This window comes from Eubalaena glacialis, chromosome 8 (assembly GCF_028564815.1).
Source record: "Eubalaena glacialis isolate mEubGla1 chromosome 8, mEubGla1.1.hap2.+ XY, whole genome shotgun sequence".
Lineage (NCBI taxonomy): Eukaryota > Metazoa > Chordata > Mammalia > Artiodactyla > Balaenidae > Eubalaena > Eubalaena glacialis.
In genome coordinates this window covers 9,524,931-9,542,955 of record NC_083723.1, presented here as the reverse complement: position 1 = coordinate 9,542,955, position 18,025 = coordinate 9,524,931, and positions in this window count along the sequence as shown.

The following is an 18,025-nucleotide window of genomic DNA, read 5'->3' as shown; positions in this document are numbered from 1 at the left end:
ATGAGAGTCTTCCTGACACCCCATAACTCTGTGCCTTACACCAAGTAGAAAATAAACTCCAAGGAGCCAGAAAAAAAAAAAAAAAAAGTTTTGCATTTAAGTCTATTTTCTCTTGGGCACTTTGTGGTCTATTCTTTTTTTTTTAAATTGCTGAACTACTTTATTATTATTATTATTATTATTTTGTTCTTTTTTTCTAAGAAATTTCATCCTTTTCTTCCACTTCTCTTCTGAGTTCAATCAACTCTTTTCCTTTTCTTTCTGTTTTTGTCCATTTCTATTCTTGACATTTGGATTTCTGATTCAGATGGCTTTTCATATTCTCAAATGCTTTGACTATATCTAATTCTATTTGGAGTGTAGACTTACACTTTTCTTCTTTTTCATTTTTAGAGGATAGGTGTGTTTTCCTCTGCTGGTTTGTGTATAAATTCATTTCCTGATGTTTTGCAGCCGTTCTCTATGGGTTTTATTTCCTCTCATTTATTTTATAAATAAAATTCCTAGTTAAGCATGACCCTTTCCTGTCAGTCTGGCAACTACGGTCCTTGGGATGAGAGTTTGCTTTGGGAGAGGGGCTGCAAATCCTCTGATTTTGTGGGGTTTTGTCATGCATGACCCTGCACTTACTTCTTCTTCTTGTTTTCCCCTAATTTCCAAAGGACCCTTCTTTCTTCCCTTTTGGCTTTTTTGGGAGGATAGTTCCTTTAAATCATGCCTGCCCCTTAACACGATGCCAGTCCTGAAATTGTTCTTTGGAATCAGAGGGGGCATTTTCAGGCTGGGTTGGTCTTACCTTCTGAAGAGTCACTTCTGCCTGGACCCTGCAGCCCCCTCCTCTCTGTGGTCTTTTTCTGGCAGCCTTGGTAGGGCAGTGGGTGGGACCTGGTGCTGGGGTTTGCTGCTTTTTCTCTTTTTACTGACAGTTATTTTGCAGTCTAGGTATTCTTTATTTTTAAGAAATGTTGAGACTATGGTTTTGCATAGAAATTTCATAGTTAAGTTATTTCATATCATTTGGGGAGAATATTTTTGAGTCCTATGGTTGGAGATTTTAACACCCTCCTTTCATTTATAGATAAAACAATTAGGCCAACAAATCAGTAAAACTATGGAAGATTTAAACAGTACCATCAATCAAGGTGACCTGATTGATATTTATAGAACACTACACCCAGAAACATTGCAGAAACATATTCTTTGCAAGGACGTAGGCATTTTCTCATAAAGAGAGACTATCTACCTGAGCTTAAAAACAAATCTCAATAAATTTCAAAAGTTTAGAATCATACATAGTGTATTCTCTGCCCACAATGAAAATAAATTAGAAATCAGTAACAATAAGATATCTAGAAAGCCCCCCAAATATTTTAAAATTAAGCAAAAACTCTTTTAAAGAAACTGGGGGTCAAACAAAAATCACAAGGTAATTTTTAGAAAATATCTTCCCTGGCCCGGGAAGACCCCACATGCTGTGGAGCAACTAAGCCCGCGAGCCACAACTACTGAGGCTGCGTGCCACAACTACTGAAGCCCACACGCCTAGAGCCTGTGCTCCGCAACAAGAGAAGCCACCACAATGAGAAGCCCGCGCACCGCAACGAATAGTAGCCCCCGCTCGCTGCAACTAGAGAAAGCCGGCTCACAACAACGAAGACCCAACGCAGCTAAAAATAAAAACAAATAAATAAATAAACTTATTAAAAAAAAAATAAAGGCCTCCTTGTCCTTGGGATCCCTGATCCCCTCCCACTGGTATGAGTTCAGTTCTAGACATGTTAGGTTTTGGGTGCCTGGGGTACATATCTCAGTCTGGAGCTCAGGAGAGATTTAGACCAAAGATGCAGATGTGGGAGTCATTAGATACATTTGTGGCTGCGTTCTTGGGCACATGAATTGACTGGTGGCTACGAGAAATGATAGGATTTTCGTCTAGGACTGAGGATTGGGAGCTGATGTTTCTGGAATGGAATCTGGTTGTCAGGGACAGCTTCTCCCAGGCCTCCAATTTGATATTGGACTTCTGAATAGCTGCAGGAGCTGTAAAAACACAGCGAACGGCATCTAGCAGGATTTCCTCCGCCTGCCCATGGGACCACACGGCATGTGTTTTCCCCAAGGTTAGACGTCATCCAGAAGCCCCTCCCACGCCTGGCACTGTGCAGGGGTTGGCGGGGGAAGGTGCTTCCCTCCATCGTCTCCTGGGACGCCCATGAGAGCTTCCACTTGAGAAGCATGTCCATTCATGACACATCTGCTGTGTGATGCCCACTGAGGTCAGCCTGGGTGCCAGCCTGGAGGGAAAGGTTGGGTGACAGGTCTGACCCCAGTGCCTTTGCTTGGTATAGCAAGGCTCTGACGTCACCCGGCCTGGACGTGGGAAGAAAGCCTGGTGCTGCCGAGGGCTGATTGACCTGAGGGTCAGGATGGAGCCATGCTGAGCGTGAACTTCAAACAGGAAACCTGCAAGTTTGTCCTATTGTCCCCTTGCTGAATGGCCATAGTTTCCAGCCTCCCAGAGAGGAGAAGCCCTGAACCTGAAACGTCAGAACTGAAGGCAGTAATGAAAGGGCTGGTGCAGCAGGGCCGCGGGCACATTCCATTCCCCCTGGGCTATATTAACACCCCCCCATCCTTCAATCTGAGTCTCTTACTTCCCCAAAAGACCTGGGCCAAAATCCAAAGTCCCCTGCTACCTGAGCCCATTGTACCATGAGGGACGGTGGTGTTTGTTCAGACATCAAACAAATGCATGTCTATTTCCCCATAAATCAGGTAGTTCTGTGGGTTCCCTCCTGCTGACTTAATTCCACTCAGATAATGGATATGACAAGACGGTCACTACTTGGCTTTGAGCTTCAAGAGTGACTCCAATTTCTAGTGAGGCAACAGTCTAGAAAGCCAGGCTTCAAAAGGGACGTCTAAATTCCACACCTCCCCTTTCAGGCAAAGCTCAGGGTTCCGAGGACGCAGCGTGATGTCAGAGAGACGGGAAACAGTAACTGAAGGCTTGGAGACAGGCAGGCCTGGTGGGATGGCTTGGCCTCACCACAGTCCTCCCTTTTCTTCCTCTGTCGGGAGAGAACCCCAGGTGCGGGGTGGAAACTTGTGGACAGGACTTTTGGTTAAAGAGGTGGATTAACACGGTCATTTACCTAAACCCGACTAAACCTACCCAGGAGGAACAAGAGGGTGAAGAGAATAACAGAGGAAACAACGGCCGAGGAGAATCAGCCGCACAGTTTGGGGCCGGAAGTGGGTGGATTTTGCAAAGTGGAGGAAAGTGAGACCTAAGCGAGGCCTGGGTGCGCCGGGCCGATAGGAGGCAAGTGGGGGGACCACAGGACCCAGTACCCGGAGGGAGCCAGGGCTCCAGCGGCGTGGGCTGTGGGTTGGCCCCGTCTGTGGGGTGAGCAGTGAGGCCTCCACGCCCTCCCCCTGCCCCCTCCCCCCACAGGAGACCCGGTGACTCCAGAGAGGCTGAGGGGTGAAGGTGAGGCTGAGAGCCCAGGTGGGGAGGTGAGGCCCAGCCACTTTCTGTGCTCCTCCCTGGAATGTTCCCCACTCCTGCAGGAGGCTGGACAATCCCCCCCTGAGGAAGCCACCCAGCTGGGAGGCCAGAGCCATGTGCGCTGACCTCTGGGGACCCCCGCAGTGAGGCTGCGTGGCCACGTCTGGTCACCCTACTCGAGGCACATCCGTCCCCAGGCCCTGTCTTCTCGCTGGAGCCTCCAGCCAGTGTTTCAATGTTTTCCCTTTAAATAGTCACATGTGGTCCAGGGTCAGCTGACTTCTCCAGAGATCCTCTGTGATATCGTGATTTATAGTAAGAAATATGTATTTGCTCTTCATCCTGTTTATGGCACAGAGCTCCCCAAACCCTTGGAATTCTTAAGTGGTGAGAGTGATAAAGGTGTCTCTTGTTATGTTAATGAAGTGATTTTGGAAAAGAAACTTCCGGTTGCCAGGAGATCCAACTGTGCAACCATGTGATTAGAGGGTTGGAACTTGCAGTCCCAATACCCCCGCCCCCCAAACTCCGGGAAGGGGAGAGGGGTTGGAGGCTGAATCAATCACCAGTGGCCAGTGATTTAATCAATCCTGCCTATGTAATGAAGCCTCCACAAAAGCCCAAAAGGACAGGCTTTGAAGACCTTCCAGGTTGGTGAGCGAGTGGAGATTCGGGGAGAGCAGCGCTCCTGGAGAGGTTGTGGAAGCTCCATGGCTTTTCCCCATACCTTGCCCTGCACACCTCTTCCATCTGGATGTTCCTGAATTATATCCACTTTTAATAAGCCAGCGATCTCGTGAGTAAATGTGTTTCCTAAGTTCTGTGAGCTGCTCTAGCAAATTAATATCAAACCCAAGGAAGGAGGGGGTTGTGGAACCTCGAATTTAGAGCCAGCTGGTCAGGAGCACAGGTGACAACCTGGGCTTTCAACTGGCATCTGAAGGGAGGGCATCAGTCTTGTGGGATCCGACTCTGTCTCCAGGTAGACAGTGTCAGATTTGAGTGGAATTGTAGGACACCCAGCTGGTGTCAGAGAATTACCTGGAGCTGTGTGCGGGTCCCCACCCCCAAACTTGACACACACATTGGCAATTGGTGATGGGAATTTTAGCCTCTAACCTGAAAGACAGAGATCAGAGCAAACAAAGCAGACAGAGGAGCTGGGAGGACCCTGAGACTGAGGGGAGGGCGGAGGGGAATACAGACACCATCACCACCAACCCTAGAGTTACCGTCGTCAGCGAGACAGGAGGCCTTGTGTCCACCCCACTGGATGCCTTTGAAGGCCAGTTCAGAAGGCAAGAGAGATGAGAGACACAAAAACAGAGTACCCAGTGGAAGGGTGGAAAGGGAAAGCTCTCCCCATTCACTGCTCTCGCCTCAGGCACCTGTAGTGTCTCTCCCCGCTCTACCTGTTGTCTCTATCCCTGCCTCTCCCTGTCTCTGCCGTTCTTAGTGTGCCGAACCAGTTAGGGAACAAGGGGTCCCCACACATCCTCAGCAGACTCTTGCTTCTCTCTTAGACAGCCACATCTATCGGTGCGGGCATCTGGAAAGAGTGAATATTTATGTTCTCCAGGCTGCCGGGTGGAGGTAGACAAAGGGGTGGGGACTGAGTGTTGGGTCAGCCAACCACCTGGCACATTGACTTGGCCATTCTCTTCCTGAGGATGCCAGGGTTGTCTGCAATGCCCTGCTGCCACCCTGGATCCCGTGATGGACATCCTCCACAGACCCCTTCTCGGAGCCCTATGAGGGTCTCTCTGGAATGTCTACCCTGGAGCAGCGTTCCTGGGTCTTCGGCATGCACCTGCTTCATGTCATGAGTGTCACCATGTTGCCTTCCGAGATGGCTGAATCCAGTTTATTCTCCACGTGGTGGAGCAGGAGGATTCCCCTTTCTTCACATCTTAGCCAGCACTGGGTATCATACCCCTTTTTAACTTCTGTGTGTGATTCTATTGGGTACAAAGTGTCCTCTCCTTTAAAAGCTGTGCTTTTTCCTGTTACCAGTGAGGGTGAGAATGTCCCATAGACTCATTAGCCAATTGGGCTTCCTTTCCCGTAATTCCTATTCATCCCCATCTATCTGTTGGAGTTTCTGACTTTGCATCATTCATTCCAGGAACTCCTCACAGCCCAGATTTCACTCTCTTGTCAGTTTTAGATGTGGTTTCACCCATTAATTTGTACATGATGTTCGTCACTGAACAGAGTCCTTAATATGGAGGTCATCAAATGCATCAGTTCTTCACTTTGTGGTTTGTGCTTTTACTTAAGAAGACTGTACTTATTGTTTTTATTTTATTTAAGGAAGCTTTCTTCACCCCTAGTCACGAGGATATTCTCCAGTTTCTTCTCATGGCTTTATAATTATACCTTTCCCATTGAAGTCTTTAATCTGCATGGCGTCTACCTTTGTAAATGGTGTGACATGGGGTCTGGCTTTGTGTGTCTCCATGTCAGGAACAAGGAACAATACCTCCCATGAAGCTGTCCTTTCTCCTCTGCTTTCTGTCGTTGCTCCCTCTCATATTTAGCCCCCCAAAGGGGCCCTTTGTTTGGAGCAGAGTTGGCTGCTGTCATTGAGGTTCTGAAGCAGGTCTTGAGGTAGGAGATATATAGGCCCCAGGCTGAGCAGCTGCAGCTGTCTCCTGCTGATGCTTCGAGATGGGACACCAGGAGGAGCATTGGGCCCTGACTGGGCGCATTCTTGTGGACACATGCGCGGAGAAGGCCCTTAGTCCAGGGTGAGGACAAAAGGACGGAGGAGACGCCAGCTAGAGTCCATCTTGGCTGAGAGATGCGTGCTCACACCAGGACCAAATGATTGACCAGAGACAACTTGAAAAGCTGCCCTTATATAAGCAATCTAAGCCACTCCTATTGGGTGCAACTAACTCTGAGCTCGCCTGTGTGCGATTTCACACGTATTTTGTTTTTTTCCACACGTACTCTGCTTCCTCCACATGTACTTTGCTTTCATCTTTTTCAAAACCTTGGTCTCTTTGCTGAATTCTTTCTTCAAAGAAGACAAGAACCGAGGTCTTGCTTCCAGCTCGTCACCTCTGGAATCAGACTGAGTGCCTGGAGAGCGCGTCCTCCCTCTGCTCTTTTCCCAAAGGGCCCTGAGCTGTCTGCAGATCTTTCCTGTCCTCTGTGAATTCTAGAATGTCCTTGTTCGCATTCTTCACAAATTCCAGCGAGAGTTTCGAGTGGGATGGCACTGAATTTGTAGTTTATACAGCTGCAACTTTACACGTACTTGTGTAACAGTTTGACTGCTTCTTACCTTCTGTATGGAGCGCAGGGGGGCGGTGGTGTGTCTGTCTCCTGTGTCCTTGGCCCTCTGGCACTCATGCACGCAGCATGTGGGCTGCAGAAGGAGCTCACCAGTGCCTTGTTGGATAAATCTGTTGAATGGTCGTGTTAAATAATGATGCTTGTGAAAGCACTTTGCAAACTCGGAGGAAGCACACCAAGGGGCACAAACCACAGGCCAGGGCAGCCCGGGGCTCACTGCTTTTTCCCCCTCCCCTCAGGCAGGTGGGGGCTGGCTTCTTCACCTGCATCATGAGTGATGCCTCCAGCCCAGGATCACTTTGAGGATCAAAGTGACCCCTGACACGAAGGAAGCACCACATGTAGATCAGCTCCTAGCATTATCGTCGAAGCTGACGTGAAGGGAAGATGATACTAATTCGACTTAAAAAACTGTCTCCTGATGGCTAAGGGAAACTGCTGGTGGGTCGCTTAGGCACACTTGATGTGTTTTGCCATCTGTCTTAGTCAGCTCGGTTGCCATAACGACATATTACAGACTGGCGGCTCAAACTACATTGATTTTTCACAGTTCTGGAGGCTGGAAATCCGAGATGGGGGTGCCAGTGGGGTTGGGTTCTGGTGGGGGGGCCTCCTCCTGGCCTGTAGACGGCCGCCTTCCTGCTGTGTGCTCACATGTCACAGAGGGAGAGAGAGAGAGAAAGCTCTGGTGTCTCTTCCTTTTATAAGGCCACCAGTCCTATCAGATTAGGACCCCACCCTATGACCTCATTTAACCTTAATCACCTTCCTAAAAGTCCCATGTCGTCTTCTGAAAGTCACATTGGGGTTACAGCTTCAGCACATGAATTTTGGGAGACACGGTTCAGTCCGTAGCACCGTCCTATGGCACAGGATGCGGAGACAGAAAGGTTTCCCTGTCTGTTTTGGCTGAGACCCCAGGACCACAGGTGCCCACTGCCTCCCTTTGCTGAGGGAGGTGAGAGGTTGCGACTTAGGGCAGCAGGGCCCTGGCAGGTAGAGGGAGGCTTCTTGGGAGACAGGTGCCTTCTTCTGACCTTGAGTCTTCTGGCAGGAGCATCAAAGGAGGCGGCTCAGAGGGTCTGACGTGCATCTCCTGCTGTTCAGCGTGGGGATGCCGTGCTGGGGGAGGATCTGAGCACCCCTAAGCCCCTGCTGAGGTAGGGGAGGGGGATGCCAGGGGACGCCCCTGCACCCACTGCCCTGCAGCCTGGTGGAGCCCGAGGTGGGCGCAGGAAGTGGCGGGGAACAAGGCCTTCCCCAGACACTGGTTTGTATGTTGGGCTGGCTGGCTTAACAGCCAACCTGGAGGCTGTCTCAGGACCAGGGTGACTTCTGTTATCTGAGAGTGACCAGAAAAGTGAGGGCCTGCCTCAGTGTACCTCTGAGGCGAGGCAGGGGGCAGCCCACTGGAGGGGACTCAGGGCAGCGGGGCTGCCATCCTGGAGCCCTCAGGGCTGTCTTCTCAGCCCCACGTCACAGGTGGGGGACGGAAGCACAGAGCGCTCCGGTACCTAGGGCACAGGTGCGGGGCTGTGGCCACGGGGCCCACAGGCTCAGTGCACGGCCCTCTGTGAGGGCTCTGCTCCCACTCCTGTCCCCCGGGGCCGCTGAGGTCCGCCCTTCCCCTTCTACTCGCCCCAGCACTGCTGTGCCCCTTGACTCCCCCTGCCTTCCCTCTCAGTGTCCTCCATGCTTTCAGGGCCCCCCCTGAGCAGGGGCCTGTGCCTGGGCAGGGCAAGTGTTCACCCCACTCCCAGCGCTCGGGCCAATGTCTGGATATAGAAGCGCTGGGGCAGTGACCTGGGGGAGCCTGAGGAGGCGACAGCGGCTGGGTGACGGGCAGCAGGAAAACATAGGCCTGTGCTCTAAAACAGCTCTTCTGAGCGTGCAATGGGATCCCCACCCCGAGTCTCAGGGCAGCAGAGCCTGGCCAGGATCGCTGGGAAATCCGGCAGAGGGGAGCTCTGGAAACAGCCCAGGCCAGCGGTTTCCAGAGGCGCTGGGATGTGGGATCTGCGGGGGGGGTGGGGGGGGGTGGGGGTGTGTTAGGCCCAGTAAAAGGATGTTCTTCAGGGTCCTGGTGGGTCAGAGATCCGGTGAGTCCCAGAGAAGGGACTGGTGCAGGCGGAGCTTATGGACGAACGTACCACGTTCGTTTGACGCGGGTTTGGGTCATCTTTCCAGAACACCCAAACCCTGGTTCACACATAATGATATTTTTAAAAAAAAAAAGCTTATTTTGAGTAATTTCAAATGTATAGGAGTTGCAAGAAATCCCATAAACTTTTTACCTGGATCACCGACTATGACCATGGCACATGAACATCTTGTTATCCTTCTGTCCATATACCTACATCTATCTGTGGACATTACGTATATGTGTACACATGCTCTTCACGTGCTTCTTATTTTTTTTTTAAAATATTTATTTTAAAATTTACTTTTGGCTGCGCCAGGTCTTAGTTGTGTTGTTCTGGATCTTGGTTGCGGCACGCAAACTCTTAGTTGCAGCATGCATGCGGGGTCTAGTTCCCGGACCAGGGCTCGAACCTGGGTCCCCCGCATTGGGAGCGCGGAGACTTACCCACTAGACCCTTTATGTGCTTCTTATACTCCTTTATGTATACGTGTATACCAGGACACCAGGAAGTGGCTGGACTATTATAACTGAAGGTGGGGTCTGACTGCTCACCGCTCAAACGCCAATAAAGAGGCAAGCTTGGCGGAAAGGAAAGCTTGCTCTATTTTGGATGCTGGCAGCCAGTGGGGAGGGCGGACTCCCGTCCAAAGGCCGACTCCCTCCCGACAATCCGTGGACAAGAGCTTTTATAGACGGAGGGAGGGGGCCACGTGTAGAAACACCACAGTCAGCTCCGACAGTCATCTTGAAATTGGTCATGGGGTGGTCTGATCAGCGTCATCTTGATTGTTTTAAGTACAGTTAATCTTCAGTTCCGCGGTTGGTTTGTTCCCATTTCTCTGAGGCCAATTATTGGAACTGTGGCAGCTGATGTCATGGCTACAGTCTGGTCATCATGCAGTTCACTTCTTCCACTTGGTGTGGGTATCAGTATCTATACGACAGCCCCCAGGATATGGCTCAGAATATTATCTGTAGCCCTTGAGAAGGAACTAAGTGTCCTTACTATGCTTAATGACTAAACTATTATTATGTGGTCTCCTTTGACCGCTTTCCTTTGTTTCTGCATTTTCTCATGTCTGATTAAACGTACTCTTCGGCTAGAGTTTTTCCACAAACAAAAGGCAGGCGGAGGACATGGGGGGCAAGGACCATAGGGTCCTGCTCCGTTTCACCATCACTGGGTAAAGAGATCATGAAATGACAGAGTGGAAACACTGCAGCTTGAACAAAAGCGGGCAGAGCTGGACAAAGGGAGGAGCCATCAGACTTCCCAGATCCTACAGGACGCACAACAAGACCACTTGGCTGTGAACTTAGGTAATCCTTCAAGGAAAGGGAAGACCAACCTCAAGGCGACTCAGAGGTCAGCAGGGCTGCCCCTCCCACTGCAGACCCAGGGTGCCCATGCTGGGGCAGGGCTGCCTTCTCCTCCAGGCCACTGGGCAGGTGGCCACTACCCAGTGCCTACTCTGCTGCCCGGGGAGTCCAGGAGGCCATTTCTTCCCTTTGCACCCAGGGTCAAACTCACATACCCAGGTTGTATTCACATACCCAGGGTCAAACCCAAACGCCCAGAGTTATACCCTCACCCAGGGTCACGTCCACGTCAAGGGTCAGATCCTCACACCCAGGGTCACACCCAGACACACAACACTCCCAGGATCACAACTACACCCACGTCCACCAAGGCCACCGTCATACTAAGTTGTCCGGTTCCCCGGCTGGCCTATTTTGGTCTCCCTTGGGTTAGGGCCAAGGCTCTGGCCTCTCTGGGGGTTGCAGGTGGGTCGTGGCTTGGGGGCTGCCTGGGCGCTGCCAGGACGTATTTTGGTTCCTGGGAAAGTCCCCCGTGTTCACAGACTGCCCTCCCTCTCTTTGGCCTCAGGAAGTCCCCTGGGCAGCAGCATGGGCATCCCTTGACACCAAGGCCCTGAGTCACCCTGGGTGCCCCCTGCTCCCCTCCTGGCCTCGCTCCCCCAACACCACAGCCATCCTCTGAGCTCCTCTGGAGGCCCGAGGTGGGATCATTCCTAAACCAGGTCGGTTCCAGCTGGTACCTGGCATCTTGGCGGGATGGGGATGGGGATGGAGGTGGTCAGGGAAAGTCGGGAAAGGAAGGGGGCAGCATGACCACTCTGGCATTTGCCCAGCGCTCTCTGGTTGTGCAAGGGCACACTTGGGCCCATGGCAGCCCCTCCACGTGTCTGCTGTAGATGGGAACAAACCCCAGACTCCCTGGGGAAGCTGGGGGGAGGGGTGGGCACTGGTCCCTCTGGGCCTCCCACCTCCTCCTGGGCAGTGGGCCGCCAGCCAGCCCTACCTCACCCTCTTCCCGCTGTGGGGAGAGCAAAGGCATCTTGGCGGGGCTGGGTGCAGAAGTCCACGGGGTTTTTCCAGGGCGGGGTCAAGGGTCCTACTGGCTGCTGAATCCTCAGCTCGGAGGACTGGACAGTCCCTTGCTGCTCAGAAACCCCCCACCCCTCAGGTGAGCACCCAGGAGACAGCCAACACCCTGGAGCAGGCCCCCACCCACCCCCTCCCCGCCCCCGGATCCCTCCTAGCGTTGCCTGACTGCAGACCTCGCGTCTGGAACGTCGCAGGGAGCGCGGTGTCAATGCTTTTCCTCTTCTGGGTGAAACGAGAGCTCAGCAGCTGCCTTGGCTTCTGACGAGTGACAGGTAGCTGATGTTCCCACACAAATTGCATATAATTTTAGCTCAAAGTGGAGCCACTAAGTTTTCTAGCTGCCTCATGTGGGTTGGTTGAGAGCTGAGGCATATTGCCCTGAGGTTTTGAAGGGATGGATGAGCACGTGTGGACTGACTAGGCTGGGCCCTCTGGTGTGCGGGGTGCCCAGCTTTTGCAGAGGTGTCCTGAGCCTCGACCTTCCCCCACCGGGCTCACCCACATCCCCAGGAGGCCTCCTGCCCTGTTTTCTCAGCTTTCTGCCCTCCTGACTCCACGAAATCCCACCTCGCAGTTTACCTGGGCTCAACCTTGGCCCCTTAACGCAGAGGCCGGCTGGGGGTGCTGGGTGTGAGGGGTCTCACAGCCCTTGGGGCGCTGTGGAAAGGCCCTGGGCCAGCCCCGCCTCTCGGGAGCCTCACCTGTTGCGGGGAGACGGCAGAGTCCCGGGCCTGGCCCCCTTCAGGTGCACCCGTCATATTTCTCTGCAGACGTGGAAGCCTTGCAGGGACGTGGCCCCTACTTCCCCACTCAGGGACCTGGATTCCCGCCCACGGAGGTGACCTCTGCAGTCTTTGGCCACGGCCAGCCTTCAATGTATGTTGGAAGAATTGGCTGGTGTGCATTTGGCTTTTTAAAAATAAAACATTGAGTACCATTATTCCATTTATGTTTCAGCCACTGCCTTTTGTCATAGCTGAGCACATCCTTCCCTACTGAGCTCCTGGTCCTCGGATGGGGGATGAGCCCCCTGAGGGCTAAGAGCCTCCTGACTGTCTGCTCCGGCTGATGGAGGGTGAGGGGGCAGAGCCTGGGCTCCGAGTCAATTCTGCCTGGGATATGGGATCAGCCTCCCTTCTGAAAGTCTGGGAAAACCCACTCACTCATCCAGCCATCCATCCATCCATCCATCCAGCCAGCCATCCAGCAAGCAAACATTTCTCAGGACTGCTGGGTACCAGCAGCACTGAGGGATTGATGTGGGGTCTTTATTCTGGGCTCGCGGTTAAGCCCCACGTGCAGGCTGAGAGCTCGTTCTGTGGAGACGACGGGAGAGGCTCCGTCAGGGACAGAAGGGACTGTGTCTCCCCGGCCGGCATCTCAGGGGCTCACACCCCAACCATCGTCACTCTTGTTTTCTGTGCAGCAAACTAGATGCGGCCCTAGGCCGTCATGGTGACCTTGGACTCAATAGGAATTCTCTCTAAATTCCACTCTGGACCACGCTGGCCCCTGGTGGTCTGAGAGGGCTCCAGCTCTGCAGACATCGAGGGCTCTATTACAGGAGGTCTGATCTGTGCCCCTCCAGAGCCAGAACCTGCTGCCTCAGCATATTGGTCAAATTATTCAGATAATGACAGCGAAACCACATTCTTGTGTCCTATGCACTGAAGCATTTTGGGGAAAATGGGGTTTCTGATGCCAGCAAACTGAGGGAGAGCTCTGTGTGCAGAGGCAGCAGGGTGGGGCTTTCATGCTGGCCTCGGGGACAGATGGGTGGTAGTGGGGAGGGGCACACGGCCGGGGGTGGGAGTGGAGACCCTCCCTCAGCCAGGGCGCCACTGCCCACTGCCTGAGGCCCCCTGGGGGGACTGTGGACCAGACTCCTCTCCATCTGGGCTCTTGGCCTAGTGTCACAAAATAAGACAGGTGACAAGGTCAATTCAGACAGGAGCGCCGACCAGCGAGTCACTGGGTCAGACGCTAAGTGGGAACACATCTGCAGGTGAAGGCTGAAGCTGCCTTCAGTGGGCTTTCTCCCGTGACGTTACAAGCCGGGTTTGGATTATGGGGTGTAGTCCCCCATGTTTGCCGGCCTCCTCCTCCATCATCTCCTAACTACCTCCCCTCTGATTCTGAAACACCCTAAACTGTTCATTCCAAAACAAATACTTGCACATGCTCACTGGGTGCTGGCTCTGTAGGAAGCGGACATTACCAGGCCTCCCTCTGTGGTCAGAGGTCTGGGGGAGACAGTCCAGCCCTGCCATCAGCATCCAGGCCCTCCGCGGCATGAGATCCAGGCTTCTGGGCCACCGTGGGCTGTGCACCTGCAGATGCCTCAGGAGGGAGGTAGAGGCAGAGTGGGTGCACCCCTCCTGGGCCTGCCTCTTTTCTCAGGTGAACGGCAGTTTTCCCAGAGACGCGGCTCAGAAGACGTTCACGGGCATCTCAGTGTCCAGACTTGCCTTCGCTGGCACTCCTAGCTGCAAGGGAGTCTGGGAGTCAGCATTTGCCTCTGGACACATGGACACCCTAATAAAGTTGGGGTTCCTTTAACGGAGGGAGGGGGACGTACAGGGTCTGCCAGCAGTAGTAGAAAGCAGATGAGTCCTGCCCCCCTGTGGGCGGTGGGCGCTGACCAGGAGGCTGACACCTGCAGGGCAGAGGAGGCCATCATCCCAGAAGCTGGGAGGACATGCTCAGGGCAGAGGAGCAGCGAGAGATGCCCTGAGAGGACTCGGCAGCTGCCGGGCAGAGAGTCCTCTGGCTGAGTTAGGAAGTGGGGTGCAGGGGCACTGGGAGAGAAGTGGGGCTAAGCAGGAAGGGAGCAGGTGGCAGGTGTGACCCCTGGGCATGGAGGCGTGGTTAGGAGCAGCCTTGTTAAATGTTAACAGCGGGTTTAGCTGTTCTGGGGTGTACTGGCTGGATTTCATATCACAGACAGGAAATCAAGCCCCAGAAAGACTTTGTGACTTTCCTGAGTGCCCATGGCTATGGGTGCTCCACCAGGATGGGGCGGGTCCTCCATCCCCTGTGCTTCTGCCTTCCAAGCCCCTACTGGCTAAGTCCCAGTCAACCCTCCGACCGCCCTGAACCCACCTTCCAGGCAGTGCTCAGGGGCCCTGGGGCTCCCCAAAGAGCCCCTGCTCCTTCCCTCCTGGCGTGTTCAGCAGAGCGGGTCCTGGGAGCCCTCCTTCCTGACTCTCAGGATATTCCAGGTGGAGTGTCCAGATCTCTTCCGATGCGCTCGCCTGACTCTGTTCCTGGGAGGTGCTCTGTCTGTCACCCAGGCCTCTGGACCCCAAACCAGTGTCCTTCTGGCCTTGCATCACTGACCTTCCTGCTGGCTTCAGGGCTTGGGCTGTGGTGAGAACACTGCCTTATTTGAGGCAGTGGTGTGCAGAGGCGAGAATGGGCGCCTGGCTTCAGGTCCTGGGGTGTATGGAGCACACCCCACTTGCCATGGCGTGACCCCTGAGAGCCAGCCCTGCCCCCTGTGACACTTTCCTCTTAGCATAGCTGGGCTTCAGGGAGGCCAAGCATCCTTGTGTGGCACAGAGCAAGTGCTCAGGAGGGCCGAGCTGATGTTGTTATCAGTACAGTTAGTCTTATGTAAACTCAGCCCCACTGTCTGGTCTAGTACTGGGGACACAGCCTGGGGGATGAGTAGGAGGAAGGAAGTACCATTTATTGAGCATTTACTGGGTGTGGAGTGTTTTTCTTTGCTGTTTTACTCAACCTGGAAAACAACTTATGAGGTTGAAACCGTTTTTGTCCCTTTTACAGATGTGGGAAGAGAAGCTCAGAGAGGCAAAGGGAGTTGCCCAAGGACACACAGCAAGGAAACGGCACAGCCAAGGTTTGTGCTCTGGTTGGCTGGCTCCACCAACCATGTTTCTAGGATTCAAGTTTTCCCGTCTAGTGAACTCCAGCGGGCCTGTCTCAGGGCGTCTCTGAGTGAGATGGGCTCACAGAGGAACGAGAATGAAGGGGCCGGCCCCCTCCACATGCGCCTCCGGGACCCAGCAGATGCCCCTGCCCCTCCCTGCGGGCCGCTCCCTGTGGTCCTCCACCTTTGCCCATGCACTGGTAAGTGGCCCCTTGGGAGCTTCCTCACTGGTCCCCGGTGAAGCTTGATGCCTTTGTTCTGAGGGCTCACTTTCTGGCTTTAAGCAATTTCCATCTGTTTTCTCCTGAAGCTTCTTCCCCAGCCTATTCTTCACCCTTCCCGGGCTCCCGAGCTAGTCACCACCAACCTCCACCCGTCAGTTCTCAGATGGCATCGGCCAGCTGGTCACTGCTCTCCTGGGTCCCTCCTCATCTCAGACCTCTGAGGGGGCAGCACCCCAGGCCCTGTCCTCCCAGAAAGCCTCTTTTCTGTTGGCGATTTTCTGTTGGATTTAATTCAATCTCGTGGTTAAAGATCACTATTAAAAACAACATTCTCATGCAAATAGACAAGTTCATATCAAAGTTGGATTTAACTCACTAGTGAGGAAACCTGCAGAGAAGCCTAAGAGCTCTTCCAAGTTTGGACCAAGTTCTCCTTAACTGTCTACGTTCAACACAGACAATTTCTGGAGATTTGTCTCCTTGTGCTTTTGTACTAAGATCATTAATGGAACATGTCTCTTAGCCAATCACGTTCTACAACGGAAATTAGACATAGGTTTACCTTTAAACACATTTTCCCTATCATGATTATTTGCACATTGATTTCATTCCTCTAAGCTGCTTTCCTCCTCCTCTGAAGATTTCTAAACACTCCCGTGGTCACTCGTGTTACCTGGGCCTTTCATAGTGACCGCTCGTCCCACCTGGGCCCTGTGATCTCCTTGGGCAGCAAGTGTGAGCTGACTTGGCCCTGCCTTGCTCTTTGGTTCAGTCAACCTCCTAAAGTTGTACAAATTCCCACTTGGAGTTTCCTCAAGGATCCAGAAAACTTGTTTTCAGCTTAAAGGATTAACTCCCTTCACCAAGCCTAGACCATTTGTCTGTACCAGTTGGTCCCCAGATCTGCCAGTGGGGCGGGTCTGTTTCCCAGGTCCCTGAAACTTGCAACACCCTGTCCGCTGTGAGGGACCTTCCTCACTTCCCATGATACCAGCCCCAGAACCTCACAACATGGGCCTTCGGTCTCTAAGGATTTTGGGGGCTTGGATGCCACCTGGGAGCACAGCCCCACTCCTGAATGGTGGGTGTAAAGGGCTGGATTGTGTCCCCCCCCAAATTCATATGTTGGAAGCCCTAGTGCCCAGCACTTCAGAATGTGACCTTATTTAAAGATAAGGCCATTGCAGATGTAGTTAAGATGAGGTCATCCTGGAATAGGATGGACTCCTAATCCCACAACTGGTGTCCTTATAAGCGGGAAATTTGGACAGAGAAACACAAAGGGAGAACACTACGTGAAGACTGAGGCAGATATCCGGCAATGCTTTTACAAGCCGAGGAACACCAAGATTGCCAGCACACCACCAGAAGCTGGGGTGGAGGCTGGGAACAGATTCTCCCCGACAGGTGCAGAAGGAACCAGCCCTGCCGACACCTTGATCTTGGACTTCCAGCTTCCAGGACTGGGAAAGAATAAACCTCTGTTGTTTAAGCCACCTGGTTTGTGGTGTTTTGTTATGGCAGCCCTAGCAAACTAATATAACACCCGACTTTAGCAGTGCAGTATTCTTAACCTTATCAGCACGTGACAATTCCTATATCCAAGTTACCATCCCAGTGGAAATTGAAAAAGAGCAAATCTGTTTTTATACAGACAGGCACGTCTAAGTAATAACTCAGTTCACTGTACTTTCTCTCTCTCTTTGTGGAATTTTAATTTATTCAAAAATTTCCAGATAATCAAAGATCATTCACGAATCATGGACTTAGAGCCAATCAGGCACCTTGGAAATTATATTTCAGCCAACTGTAGCCACACGCTCACTGCAGATGTCCCAGACCTGTTGGCGTGACTGTGGACCCACAACATTTGCAGCCCGGTTTGACATGTACAAACTGACTTTTAAAAAATAAAGACATTAGTTATTATAATTCAATTTGGTTGAATACATGATTACATCCACAGTGCTAAACGTTTAGTGGAAATGATAGTGACTCATAAAACCAGAATAGGAAATTTAAGACGTTCGAATTAATTCAATTTATTAAGAGGAAACAAACACAATTTGCTTTGCCTGCATTGTATTCCACACTGTGAATACCATACAGGAGAAGATAAACAGCAGGATTTTTTATCAAGATTAGACCAGTTAAATTTGTCTAAGGATGAACTGTGACATGTAATATTAAATGAAAATTCTTTGTAATCCAAGAAAAATCCTTGTATAATTCTCCTGTGTTTTCAGAGCATACTGACATTTAAAAGAATCTTGTTTAAACGTCTTGATATTTTAGGCTTTTTTGGAGCTGTTTCCTTTTTACTACTAACTAATCACATTCTTTGCTCTTGGCTTTGTAGCTTAGCAACAGCATCTAAATTCAAGGTTGGTGGAGGCTTCAGTTCCGTTTGTCCCTCTGAGATGGAGTACCCCCTCCATGGCATTAAGAATTTTTCTTAGAGTCAGCATGTTTGAATTCAAAGCACTAGGAGGCTTTCATTTCCTTCTTAAAGGTCTTATGTAAGTGCCTATTAGGATCTGTCA